Consider the following 13,956-nt stretch of genomic DNA (forward strand, 5'->3'; position numbering starts at 1 on the left):
TACTTAGCAAGCTATTAGCCTGTTTGGGCTTCACTATTCTCACTTATAAAATGGAGACAGTGATTGTGCTTTACAGAGTGTCTGGGTGAGAAGACAGGGCCCACTCCCTCTTTCCCCCTGTCCCAGGGCCTGGCACACACGGGTCCCTCTGGTACCAGAAGGCCAAGTAGAAGGGAAAACATTCTTTACCAGGGAACACGCGGAAAGTGCAGGACACATTCTAGGGAGAGGCCCGTCTTTCTGGGGCGAAAGTTAGACCCTCTAAAAGATGAGATCCCAGAGGGGGCCTCTCCCATGTTCCCTGTTCCTGCCTACCTCACCCCCAAGCAGCAAAAGAAACCAATGGGGAAAAAAAAAGAACCCAATGTGGACAGAGGGTCCAGCTTACAGTGGGGTGGGTGTAGGGGGAAGAAGGGGTTACAGGTCCGGGGAAGTGGGGAGGGGGATTACGGACAGGGGCAGGTGGCCTTGTAGGGAGCACTCCCTATCTAGATCCGAGGAGCTGGGAGGGGGAGGCTTTAGGATCCCCACCACCTCCTCCCTGCCTCCCTGCTGAGCATACCACTTGAACCCCAAGAAAGTACCTTCTGAAATCTGCAGGTTTTACCAGCCACCCCTGTTTGTGGAGTGCCCACCGTTCTTTCTGGTAACAAGGGTCACTTTCTGCTCAGATTTGCTCATGTATGCAAGTGTCTCAGCACAAGGGTGGGTGCTCAAAACATGGTAGATTTTATGGAGGTGGATAGAGCACACCCAGAGGGCCCAAAGCAGGCCGGAGGTGTCCAAGTGATTTAGAAGAGGGATCACCTCCAAGTCAAACCAAAAGGTTTTAATAGATCTTATGGTTCAAGCTGCACTGACCCCCAGAGTAGAAAACAGAGGAGCCTCCGGGCTGTTTCCCACGGCGGCTGCACCATTTTGCGTTCTCACGCAAGGTGTGCAAGGGTTCCAGTTTCTCCCATGCTCCATGACACTTGCTGTGTCTTCTTGTTTTGACAATAGCCATCCTGACAGGTGGGAAATGACATCCCATTGTGGTTTTGAGTTGTACTTCCCTGATGATGAGTGCTCTTGGCATTTTTTCATATACCTGTTGGTTATTTGTATGTCTTCTTCGGCAAAATTAAAAACAGAATGACCAACTGATGCAGCAATTACTTCTGGGTATTTATTCAAGAGAACTGAATCAGGGTCTTCAAGGATTCATGCCCCCACGTTCATTTGCCACGTTAGGCACGGTAGCCAAGATGTGGAACGACCCAAGTGTCCACCAGCAGATGGGTAGGTAAAGAAAATGTGGGCTATACGTAAGATGGGATATTATTCAATCTTTAAAGAGAAGAAAACTCTGCCCCAGGTGACCACGTGGAGGAACCCTGAGGACATTATGTTGAGTGAAATAAGCTGGACACAGAGAAAGCAAATATGTCAGGATCGCACTTCTACGGGCATACCTCGGAGATCTGGCGGGTTCTCTTCCGGGACAACCACCATAGAGCGAGTACCACAAGTGAGTTGAATCGGTGTTTTGGTGTCCCAGGGCAGACACACGTTATGTTTACACTAGACTGGAGTCCATTACGTATGCAACAGTATTGTCTAAAAACACAATGTGCGGACCTTAATTTATAAAAATACTTTATTGCTAAAAATGCCATCATCTGAGCTTTCCGCGAGTTGTAATCTTTTTGCTGCTGGAGGGTCCTGCCTCGATGTTTTTGTTTGTTTGTACAAGGGCAAACAAACAGTGAGCTTTCCAGAATCGTCCACATTAATCTTGCCTAGAACCGGCAGCACAGGTGTGGGGACCTCTCAGGGTCTCCCCATGATCTGATGATTAGCACTGAAATAGGAAGGTGTCGGAAGCAACAAATCCTTTCTCTGCTCCTGCCGGAAGGGGCCCCAGGGGTGTAGACTGCAGGCCCTATGGGATCTGAGAGACTCTGAAAGCCCCCCCCAGCCCAGAGGGGTCTTCCCTCCAGCACTCACACCTTAGAAAGTCTGTGCTTTGTCTTCTAAGCATCTCTGAGGGAAGAGAAAAGCCCCCACCCCTCCGAGGTTGATAGATAAACTGTCTTCCGTTAATGGTTTAATGTGAAAGAGTTAATTGCTATCATTCATTTTAATTCTTTCAGCCAGTCTTTCCAGAAGAATCTTGCATAAATCAAGGAGGCGGGTTTTAACTATTTCCTGGTTGTCAGTTTGGGAAGATCAGTGAGACCCTGGGCCCCACCTCCCCAGCAGCCGGGAGGAGGGAGGCGTAGACATAGGGAGCCACCCTTTACGGAGCGGACAGTTCTGTGCAAAGAGCTATGGAAACCTGAAAGAACATTCCGGGAGGCCGGGGCAGTTGAAAGCTAGGACTTCAGGGACGCCGAGCAGGGCCCAGGGAGGAGTGAGGTGAACGAACGGGCTGGCAGTGGTTGGCAAGGGTCAAGAAGGTCCATTAAGACCTAGTGATGACAGGTCATGGCAGGAAAATGTTTTCCTTTGTTTTTAGTGACAGGGCAGGCATGGGGGGTGCGGTGCAGCTATAAAAGAGTGTTGTTCTGTGAATGTACATGCGATTTTTCTGTTTCTGGGAAAAAGGTCCATAGGGTTCTTCAGATTTACAGAGAGTCTACCATCTGTGACGAGTTAGGCCCCCTGCCCTCTGCAACCCTTCCAGGGTCCCAGTCTCTCACGGTTCTGTTGCCAGCACCCTCCCGTGACCAGTGGGCCAATGTGCGTGGGCAGTGAGTGTGTCAGCCCTCCCAGGGGACACCTCCCTTTAGCCATGCCTATTGAGACACAGTGTCTCGGGGCGCCTGGGTGGCTCAGTGGGTTAAGCGTCCCGACTCTGGATTTCGGCTCAGGTCATGATCTCAGGGTTGAGAGATCGAGCCCCCAGTCTGCTCTGTGCTCAGACGGGGAGTCTGCTTGAGATTCTCTCTCCCTCTGCCCCTCCCCCCTGCTCACACGCTCTAAACAAATAAATAAATGAATAAATAAAATCTTAAAAAAAAAAAGACACGGTGTCTTAACAGAAGGAACAGTAAGTAGAAAGCATAATGACCCTCAAAGAGGGCTATCCCTAGGACCTGGGAACGTGTCGCTTCCTGTGGCAAACGGGAATTTAAGTTCCAGATGGAGTCCGGGTTGCTAGTCAGCTGGGCGGGGGGATCAGGAGCTAGATTATTCTGGATAATCCAGGGGAGCTGGTGGCATCACAAGCGTCTTGTAAGTGAGACACTTTCTTTCCCAAGTGTGTTCACCGGGGAGGGAGAAGGGTAGGAGACGCAGGGTTGCAGCCGCTGAAGATGGAAGGGGCTGTAAGTCGAGGGGTACGTACAAGCTCTAGAAGCTGGGAAAGACGTGGCTGCCGAATCCTCCCCCAGAGCCTCCAGAAAGGGGCACAGTCCTGTGGGCACCCTGATTTTAGCCCAGCGGTCCCCGCGTCCGGCTTCTGACCTCCGGACTGTAAGACACAACCTTCGCATCGTCCAAGCCGCGGGCTTTGAGGCGGTTTGTCACAGCAGCGACAGAAAGCGGCTGTGGCTGGGATTTCAGGGCCGCTGGGGACATTTAGGGGTTCCTCAATAAATTCAGTGCTGACGGGTACCCGGCGCACGATGCCCGTGGGGCTGGCCTGGCAGGGGAGCAGAGGGAGCATGTTTTAATGGGAAGGGCAAGAGCTTGGGGACAGGTCACGCTCGAGCATCTCTTTGTCCCCTCCAAATGCACACGCCAAGGTCCGCGTGGAGACCGCCTTCGGTGCGTCAGATTTGAGGAAATTAGTTCTAGTTCCTCCCTGTGCTTGTGGGGGGCAGGGGCATCGACCGAAATGAGATTCTAGAAGAACTTCGCAAATGGCAAACCCACGTGACCGGGGGCACGGTCTCCGGGGAAGCACCTGCGTGGGGCCCGTCGGAGTTTATCTGTGTCCTAATCCAAGCCCGCTCAGTGCGGCCGGTGGGGTCAGGCGGTGCCTTCGCCGGGACGTAGAGACACGGGGGACAGTGTGGAAGGACGCGGAAGGCAGACCGGCCCTCCGTGGGACACCCCCCCACACCCGCCGGCCCTGCCAGGGCGGCTGTGAGCAGGGCCGGCACCTCCAGCCCTTTGCCTACCTCTCGCATGTTCCCCTCCGGCCGAGCCTGCCCTGAGGGAAGTGGAGGCAGGCCCCGGGCACCCCAGCGCAGGCCACGGACGTGCAGGAGGAAGGAAGCTCTCGTGCGGTAAGAGCTGTGCCAGTGGGGCCAGGACTTCTGGATTCCAGTCCAGGCCCCGTTTATTTGCTACAGCCTTGAGCCTGGGATGCTTCATCTTCTATGCAAAGAAGATGGTCCTATGTCAGGGGGTGGACTGTAAGGGTCTAGTCCTATTGCCCCACAGTGGAGCGCTTTCCAGGTGCGGGATGCTGCTGAGCAGTTCATCTGCATCATCAAGGGCGGCAGACAGAGTCTGAGCATGCTCTGCAAAGCACTGCCTTCACGCCCAGGGCTGCTATAACCAAGGACCAACAGCTTGGTGGCTTCACACAACAGAAACGTAGTCACTCACAATCCCGGAGGCCAGCAGTCTGCAGCCGGGGTGTCGGCAGGGCCGTGCTCCCTGCAGGGGCTCTGGGGAGAGTCCATTCCTTGCCTCCCGTGACTTCTGGTGGCTGCTGGCGGGCACGTCACTCCGCCTTCTCACGGACTTCTATTCCGTGTGTGTTCAATTTCCCTCCACCTCTCCTTCGTAAGGACGCTGGTGATTGGATTGAGGCTCCCCTCGGACCAGCTCGGATCGTCTCTCCACATCAGCATCCTTGCGTTAGTCACAACCGCAAGGACTTTGCCCTCATGTATAGGCTCCAGGGATTAGGACTTAAGATCACTGGGCGGTCGTTATTCAGCCGGCCGTGGTCCGTCCTCCGGCTGCCGAAGAGTCCCGTCTACCCTACGTGCAAAATATAGTCACCCACATCCCTGAGAGGTTCAACCCATGACAGCTTCAACTCAGGTCGAGAAATCTCATCTCCATCTCACCAAAAGTTCCAAATCACAGCATCTAAACTGGGTATCTGTGAGCCTCTGGAGACGCGCCATCCTGGGGGGAGATGCCTCTCTATCTCTGGGCCTGTGAAACTAGAAAAGTTATCTAGTCCCAAAACACAAATAGTGGGCAGGCACAGAATAACAGTTTTTTTTTTTTTTTTTTTAAGATTTTAGTTATTTATTCATGAGAGACAGAGGAGGAGAGAGAGAGAGAAGCAGAGGGAGAAGCAGGCTCCCAAGGAGCAGGGAGCCCGATGCGGGACTCGATCCCAGGACCCCGGGATCATGACCCGAGCCGAAGGCAGACGCTTAACCATCTGAGCCACCCAGGCGCCCCAGAATAACAGTTTTAAGATTGCCATTCTGAATGGGGGCACAATGAGGGAAAATGGGTCACCAGTCCCAAGCAGTTTGGACACCCAGCGGGGCAGATTCCGTTAGGCCTGAGGGTCTGGGAGAACCCTCTGGGGCTTGAGGCCCCACCCTGTGGGCTCGGGGCTCAGATACCAGGGATTGGGGCCTAATATCCGCGGGTGGCCCTTCTTGAGTCTACGCCAAACGCCAAGCAGGTGTCATTTGATATTACTCTGTGTCCCAAAGTGCATTTTTCATTCAGAGTATAATACTTTTTAGCATAACGGTATCTTAGGTTCCCAGCAAGCTTGCCTGATGATCATCACCCAGGCCACCTGGCCCTTACTGAACTAACCTTTCTTCCTTCTTTCTTCCTGGTCTGTGGGTCAGCCCTGGCTGGCGGCCGGCGTGAGAAGGATCCTGCTGAGGACAGGCAGAGCCCGTTTTGAACTGGACTCACGTTCCCCGGGGCGGGGGGGCGGGGGGGGCTGCTGTTCACAGCTGGGTCACTCCCCGCTCGCATTCCCTCAGCCAACACGGCCGTTCCAGCCACTCTTCAGGCGTCTCCCCAGACATCAAGGGGCAGGACAGGGCCTGGAGGGCACCCGCCTTTCCTGAAAACAGCTTTACCTATGTGCCCACAGTAATATGGGAGGCAGATCTATGGGAAGACTTTCTGGAAGGGCCAAGCAAGATTGGTGGGCAGGGATGTTGTTCACGTAGGAATTTGTGGGTGTTTCCTCATGGGAAAGCCTGCTCTTCAGAGGGCACAGGGTGACAGAAGAGATCAGACTTGGTGACCCGACAGGGCAGGGAGCCCACCTCAGCGGGCACTTCCTTGCGTGAAGTGATTTGCAGGCTGGGAAGTGACCTCGTGGTTGTGAAGGCTCCTGGCAGTAGTGGGAGCCCCCTCGGAATCGCGGATCTGTCTCCTTCCTTCAGTGGCCGCAGTGACCAGGGTGTCCCCCAGGCTGAGGAAGTTAACAGGGCTGCAGTCTGTGGGAGCACGGAGCAGGGCTCCGCCCCAGCGGGTCCTTCCCCGGGCCCCTTCCGCTTAGCGTCTCACCTCTCTGTGGATCTCCTTCAGGGTGCTTCATGCCGCTCACGGTACCCCCAACCTCATCCGGGTGCCCCCTATTTCTTGTCCCAGTCTCAAAACCGACCTGTGTCCTCAGAGTCCGCGAGGTGCTCAGAGCCCATTAGTCCGGTTGGCAGCATGGCGTTTGGTTTAACCTTGTGTGCAGTGAGAATCCATGTGTTTTCCTAGGAGGAAAATGACTTAATACAAGATGTCTTAGGGAAAAGCATTTATGAGCTGGCGCGGGAAGGGCGGGGCGGTGGGGTGGAGGGGTTGGTCTTCATTCCCACACTGACAGTGAAACAGCAGAAAGAGCCATGGGGGGCGCCTGGGGGGCTCAGTCAGTGAAGCATCTGCCTTCGGCTCGGGTCAGGATCTCAGGGTCTTGCGATCGAGCCCCGTGTTGGGTAGAGCCTGCTTAAGATTCTCTCCCTCTCCCACTGCCCCTCTCCCCACTTTGTCCCTCCCCCTCTCTAAGAAAAAAAAAAAGAAAAGAAAAAGGAAAACAACAAAAAAGAAAGTGCCCTGGGCCAAGCTTGGGGAGCTTGTCTGTAAGGATCCCCACCGCCCCGCCCACCCCGGACGGTGGACCTGGCTTCCTTGCAGGTGCCTGCCCCCCTCTGGCTGCCTGTGAGGCTATCCTCTCTCCTCTGAAGACACTTGCCTCCACGGGACAAATGATTGTAATGATAACCTGCAGGTGGTGTGACAGTGACAGGTGGTGCTAGTTTGGAGAAGGGGGCCTTTTGAAATCTCTCAATTCCATCACCAGGCAACCTCTCCGCACCGGCGCTGGCTTTGGACCCCGGCCACCAGAAGGCAGGCTGTGTCCCTGACTCACCGACGTGCCAGAGACCGTCTCTGCCTGAACGGGCTTCTGAAAGGGGAGAAGTCTTCCACGAGTTGGATTTTCTGCCTCTTGGGCCAAGCTGGCTGAAAGAAAAGGACAGCCGTGAAAGAGAAAGGAGAAAAAAATGGGTGATTGCGGGGGGGGGGGGGGAGAGAGAGAGAGAGATTGAGAGCGATTGGTGTGGCTGATGGAATTCGGGTCAGGTGCGTGAGCCTGGAGCTGCCAGCCTGAGCAGCTCTTTCCCCAAAACTGTCGTTGTGGAAAGAGACTTTGGACAGACAACAGTGTTTATCACTCTGGCGATGCTGCCCCACGCCCCGCCTTGGCGGGAGCCACGGGTCCTCTCAGGAGCCCTGCTGTCCCTAGCAGTGGGAGGACACAGTGGGTGTCCCCGCTCGCTGAACGTGGCTGGAACCACTTCCTTGCCTTCCCCACCAGCTCCTTGCAGCCAAGAGCGCCGGCAGAAAGGCTGGGACTTTATTATAATAACAAAGGGACAGCTTGCAGAGTGTGTGTGTGTGTGTGTTGGGGGGTGGGGACAGCAAAGCTTGCCTGGGGAGTAAGGTAGAGAGCCGCCACCCGGAGCTGGTGTCTAAATCGGATCCTTATTGCTGCTAGAGAACTGACCCAAAGCCCTTCTACTTCCTTAAGGAGCTGATACGAACAAACCAATTAAGTTCCTAGTAGAGATCAAAGGGGAGAATTTGTATTAGAATGCTTTCTGGGACACATTTCTGGGTTCTATTTCCTTCCCCTTCCAGGGAGGTGGGGGAAGTTAGGCCAGTCTCTGTCATTTTATTTGTCTCCAAATCCCTGATCCAAGAAGAAAAGAACGGAGCTAGTTAGAGGGGTGTGTGTTTAATAACAAACCTTTTTCTGACGTTGAGAAAGGAGCCGGCCTGTCCCAGCCCGGAGCTCAGGGGCCAAACGGGATTCGATCTTCTGGATTAGCGCTCAGCTCAGGACCTGATTCTTCGCTCCCATGAAGCTCTCACCGTCCATATTTGAAGGCTTTATGCCCCTCTTATTCTTTGATCCTCTACTTTGATTTTCAAGGTAAGTTCTGTCACTCACAGGCTTCTGAACCCAAGGATTCCAAATTGAAATCACAAAGCGAAGATCCGTGATATTAAATCCCTTTTTGCTGCAGACGGGGGAAAATGGTTTTCTGACGAAGCAGGTCAGAGTGTAAGCAAAGTAGGAGAACCCCACTATCTTGCTTGTACAACTCCATTCATATCATATCCCCATTTTACCGACGAGAAAACAGAGCACACTTAGCCCAGGTTAGAACACTTAACCTGGGATCATACAATTCCAAGTTCAAGCTCACGGAAGCTGGCCAGGCAGCGGTCTGGCCCGGGAATCCACAGCCTGAACACCACCTTACGCCTTCTCAAACGCTGTGCTGGGACTCAGCAGCAGACTTTTAAATTAACTGACCAAGTGCCTCGTTCCTTCAAGTGCGGTCTCTGGACCAGAGACTTGGGGGCTCCCTAGAAACATAAATTCTCGGGTCGCACCCCAGATCTCCAGAATCGGAAACTCGGGCGGTGGGCGCAGATATCCATTCCCATAAGCCCCCCAGGTGATCCCGAAGTCTGGTTCGCAGCCTGGCTGCACGCTAGCATCCCCTGGGGAGCTCCGCGGACGCCCTGCGGCTTAGCCCCATTGCTCTGGGGTTGGTGTGGGTCACCGCTTTGGGGTTTTTTTGTTTCTCAGCTCCCAAAGGAACTGCAATATGCCGCAAGGTTTGAGACTTGCCAGCGTCATACGGACAGCTGGGTTTCGGTTCTGCTGACCACAAGCTGTGAACATGGCTTAACACAGCCCCACTTGGTGCACTGGGTGACAAGGTGGAAGTGACCGCTGAATGAGATCATTCATGGAGCAGCGAGCACGGTTTCTGGCCGACTGCAGGCCCTCCATAAGCAGGAGCTCTCACCGTACAAAGCGGCAGCCTACTCACGCCCCCCAACCGGTGCCCGAGCACACGGGGTAGGAGTGCTGGAAGGAGGTCCGGAATGCTGGGAAGCTCACCCTCTGATGTGACCTCGGAGGCCCCATCCTGTGAAGGCCACCCCCAGGGATGGGCTCCGGCCTACTGTCTCTGTGCCCATCTGGTTTGGAGCTGGCAGGAGGCTGAACCGAGCTGTGCGTGGGGATCTGGGGATTCCTGAGGGCACCGGCCTTTGTATGAGTTTATAAGGCCGCAGCGATCACGAAGTACCCCACACTGAGGGGCTTAAGCAACAGAAAGTCCCTCTGTGTGTGTGTGTGTGTGTGTGTGTGTGTCCTGATCTCTTCTTATAAGGACGCCAGTCCCATTGGATCAGGGCCCTCCCCAAAGACCTCATTTAACCTTAAAGACCCTGTCTCCAAACACAGTCACATTCTGATGTGCTGGGAGTTAGCACTGCAACAAATGAATGGGGTGGGGGTGGGGGGCACAGTTCACTCTGGGGAGGGATATGATACTCTGCTTTATGATCCCCCAAATTACGTCCTTCTTATACGCAAAATACATTCACCCCATCCCAACAGCCCCACAGGTCTGGACCCATTCCAGCACTGACTGTAAGGTCCAAACGCTCATCCAAACATAAAGCAGGTACATGCGAACGAGAGGTAAGGTTACTCTCGACCATCTCCAGCTGTTGTCTTGAACCAGACAACCAGTTGAAAGAGGACTTCAACCACCTCCATTTTGACCTCAGTCTGTACTAAGTAAATTCTTTCCAGCTTATCTCTTAAGGCGGGCAAGCATCCCGGGCCCGAAACGGAAACCACCTCTGGCGCAGGCGGGGCTGCCGGGAGCCAGCAAGACCCCGCGGGACCGGCCGCCAGAAGCCCACCAGCCAGACAGCGATGCCCGACCGCCACGCCCCGCTGCCTGGTCCCACCGACCTCGGTCCCGCATTCTCCTGACAGAAACTCAGAAGTACTTTCCGTGCTTCGAAGACAGTCTTTGAGACGCGAGTGCGCTGTCTTGCTGGTGTTGGCCTCACTGGAATAAATCCCTTTCTTGTGTCACCCCCTTTGGACTTCTTGTGTCTCTGCCTTTGGGTTTGGTCAGCGGTGAGTAGCTGGACCTGGTCTGTCGGGGACCCCCCAGGCCAGGTGCTCTTGCACTTAGCTGTCTGCTTCCAAAATATAATGGTGGGCCAGGCCTAGGCTAGACATCCCAATCCCAAAGGGAGAAGCTGGAAGAAAGAAAGAGGTGACGGTCCTAAGCAAGTCTGAAACCTACCAGGGCAAATTCCATTACATTTTAAGGCTCAAGAATAATCCTCTTTGGCTCTCTGCTCTGCCTTCTGGGCCAGCCAGGATAGTGCCCCTGACGAGCCAGCTCTGTCCCTCCGGGCCCGTGCCCTGGGGCCACTGTGGCAGTGGCAGCCCTGTGACCTCTGGACTGCCCTCAGGGTCATTCTTGTCTTTTTTTTTTTTTTTTTAAGATTTTATTCATGGGGCGCCTGGGTGGCTCAGATGGTTAAGCGTCTGCCTTCAGCTCAGGTCATGATCCCAGGGTCCTGGGATCGAGGCCCGCACCGGGCTCCCTGCTCTGCAGGAAGCCTGCTTCTCCCTCTCCCTCCACTTGCCGATCCCCCAGCTTGTGCTCTCTCTCTCTGTCAAATAAATGAAGTCTTTAAAAAAAAAAAAGATTTTATTTATGTATTTGACAGAGAGAGACACAGCGAGAGAGGGAACACAAGCAGGGGGAGTGGGAGAGGGAGAAGCAGGCTTCCCGCGGAGCAGGGAGCCCGGTGCGGGGCTCGATCCCAGGACCCCGGGATCGTGACCCGAGCCGAAGGCAGCTGCCCAACGACTGAGCCCCCCAGGCGCCCCAAGGTCATTCTTGTCTTGCCTAAAGGAGAAGGCGTGCTCCCAGCTCGATGGTCCTGCTGTGCTGTCCGGCAGGATCCCAGAAGCCCACCAGCCTTCCTTCGTTTTATCTCCTCTCTGGTCCCCTTGGTCTAAGCTGGCATTTCTGCTGCTACAAAATTCCTACACCACATGGGACGGGGCTGATGGGTCCAAGCCGTCCGACGGAAAGCTCTTCGCGGATCCTCCCTGCATAAGCTCATCTCCATTCCTGGCTTCTGTGGAGAAGGCTGATGGGATCCTTAAGTGACACCCATAATCTCTTTCCCATTTTTCAAAGTGTAGACAGGCTGAGAATTTCCCAGCTCTTCAAGTTCTGATTTCTTTTTCAATTTGTCTCTTTCCTCTCCCATTTGACTACAAATAGCAAGGAGAAACGAGGCCGTGCCTCCATTTGCTTGGAAACCTCCCCAGCGAGGCACCACGCTGATCACTCACTAGTTCTGTCCACAAAACACTAGAACACACTTCAACCAAGTTCAGTGCCACTTTTTGACGAGGACGGCCTTCCTCCAGTTTCCAATCGCTGGTCCCTCACGGCCGAGAACTCGTCAGGAGCACCTTTAGCCATATTCCAGCAGCAGCCTGTTGGGGATGTTACACACCATTTCTCCTCTTTTCCCGAGGAGCCCTCAGAAGAATTGTCTTTCATGTCTGCATTTCCACCAACAGTTTCTTCAAGGCAATCTAGGCTTTTTCTAACATTCTCCTCAAAACTCTTCCAGCTTCTACACATTATCTAGTTCCGAAGCCACTCGCATACTTTTTAGGTATTTGTTACTTAGCAACCATGTCCCGGTACCAAAATCTGCATGGTTTTGCTAGGTCAGCCAAGAAAAGTACCACAGACTAGGCGGCTTATCAACAGGAGTTTGTTTCCTCATAATTCTGAAGGCTCAGAGTCAGAGATCAGGGTGCTGGCAGGGTTGGCTCCTTCAGAGGCCTCCCTCCTTGGTGTGTAGACGGCGGCCTTCTCCCCGCGTCTTCGTCCAGTCTTCTGGACTTGCGTCTCTGTCCTAATGTCCTTTTCTTATAAGAACACTAGTCATATTGGATTAGAGCCCACCCCAGTGAGCCCATTTTAACTTATTCATCTGTTTAAAGATCTTATCTCCCAATAGAGTCACATCCTGCGGTATTGGGTGTTAGGACCTCAGCACGAAGTTTTTGGGGGTTGGGGGCACATAACTGCGGCTCCACAGTGAGCCTTAAACACTTACTTACCACCTCCTAAGAGCTGACCCACATGCGTAGTGACGTCACTCTGCGGCTGTGTCCTGCCCACCCCCTCCCTGCCAGCCCTTCCAGTGGCTGTTGTCCCCTTGTCTCCTGCTGGAGAGACGTGGGCCCCGCTCGCACCGTGCCTCGCTCCTGGCATGTGGCTGTGCGGAGGGCAACACTTAAAATCGAGAGGGGAGGGGTGCCTGGGTGGCTCAGCTGGTTTAGCGTCCAACTCTTGAATTTGGCTCAGCTCGTGATCTCAGGGTGGTGAGATCGAGCCCCAGTCAGTGGGGAGTCTGCTTGAGATTCTCTCTCCCTCTGCCCCTGGCCCCTGTGCAGGCACTCTCTCTCTCTCTCTCTTTCAAATGAAGAAATAAAATCTCTCAAATAAACGAGTAAAATGTTGAACAAAAAACCGAGAGGCGCTTAGCTGGCCGGCCCTCTTCTGAGGCCTCTGGTGCGGCTTCCGGGACGTGTGATGGCGGACCTGACGCCTCTCCCCTTCTCACCCCGGCGGGAACCTTCCACTGAGAACTCAGAGTCTCCATCGCCCATCGCCTGGGCTGCCCGGTTGCGGTCCCCCATCCCTCTGGGGCCCACACGTGCCCACAAGCGCGCAGGGGAAACCACGGCGGCCCATGGCAGCTGGAGCCTGGGCCCCGGAGGGAGGCGCTCTGCCTGACCCATCCCGTGAGGCGAGCCCACTGTGCCCATTTCACAGACCCCGGTAAGCGACATTCCTTAGGCGACACAGGCGGCAAGCGGCAGCAACCAATGTGGAAATGCCATCTCTCCACTCCCGAGGCCTCACCTTTCACTCACCTTCCCGAACTGTCCTTCCGCCAGGCCTCGGGGGGCCACCCACTGCCCTACCCCACCGCGGCTCTGTACCTGGGCTCCACGCTCCCCCTTAACGCCCCCCCGACCCCCGGCCCCTCCTTCCGCGGCTCCCAGCGCCCACCCCCCCGACGGGGCCAGGACAAGGACAGACGTGGGTGCTGTGCCAGTAAACTGGACAAATGGCTTGGCTTTTGGGGGTGTCTGTTTCCCTCATGGTGAAATGGGGTGACAACTGCTCTGTGGGCTGTAAAGGTGAGGGGTGACTTGGAGGGCGGCGCCTTTATTCCAGGGTCTGGCAAGTCACAGGGGGGTCTTGGGGTCACCCCCAATACCTCCTTCCTCTTGCCTTCCTTGCTTCCCCTCACGCCTGACTCCCTGTCCTTAAACTTCGGTCCCGCCTGGCAGCCAACAGTGGCGTTGGAGGGAGGCTACACTCCGCCGCTTCCCACCCCCTTCCCCCCAGCAGGCCCGCGGGCCGGGCTCCATGAGGCAGGTGGGCGGCACGCACCCTGCACGCACCCTGCACGCACCCCGCACCGCCGAGCTAGTCCGCGCAAGGCGGGCTTGGACATGACAGGTTCCTGGATGAGGCCAGGCCCGGGGCCGTCGGGAAACCCTCCATCTCTCTTAGCAGGGGCACTTCTCCCAAGTCCTTATTCTAGTTCCTTGCTCACTGGGCCATCTTCCGCTCCCTGTATCTCCCATGTGGC

General features: G+C 55.0%; 1 long non-coding RNA gene across 2 annotated transcripts; it reads left to right on the plus strand.

Annotated features, from left to right (window-relative positions):
- The first annotated feature begins 3,957 nt into the window (after positions 1–3,957).
- LOC113923518 lies at positions 3,958–10,320 on the plus strand. Of its 2 annotated transcripts, none has more exons than XR_003520350.2 (4): positions 3,958–4,986; positions 7,226–7,431; positions 8,195–8,359; positions 9,026–10,320. It is a non-coding gene; the product is annotated as an uncharacterized LOC113923518 (long non-coding RNA). The 2 variants fall into 2 exon arrangements; XR_003520349.2 differs by having other exon boundaries at positions 3,958–4,217.
- The last annotated feature ends 3,636 nt before the right edge of the window (positions 10,321–13,956 follow it).

The sequence above is a fragment of the Zalophus californianus genome, chromosome 15 (assembly GCF_009762305.2).
Source record: "Zalophus californianus isolate mZalCal1 chromosome 15, mZalCal1.pri.v2, whole genome shotgun sequence".
In the NCBI taxonomy this organism is placed as follows: domain Eukaryota; kingdom Metazoa; phylum Chordata; class Mammalia; order Carnivora; family Otariidae; genus Zalophus; species Zalophus californianus.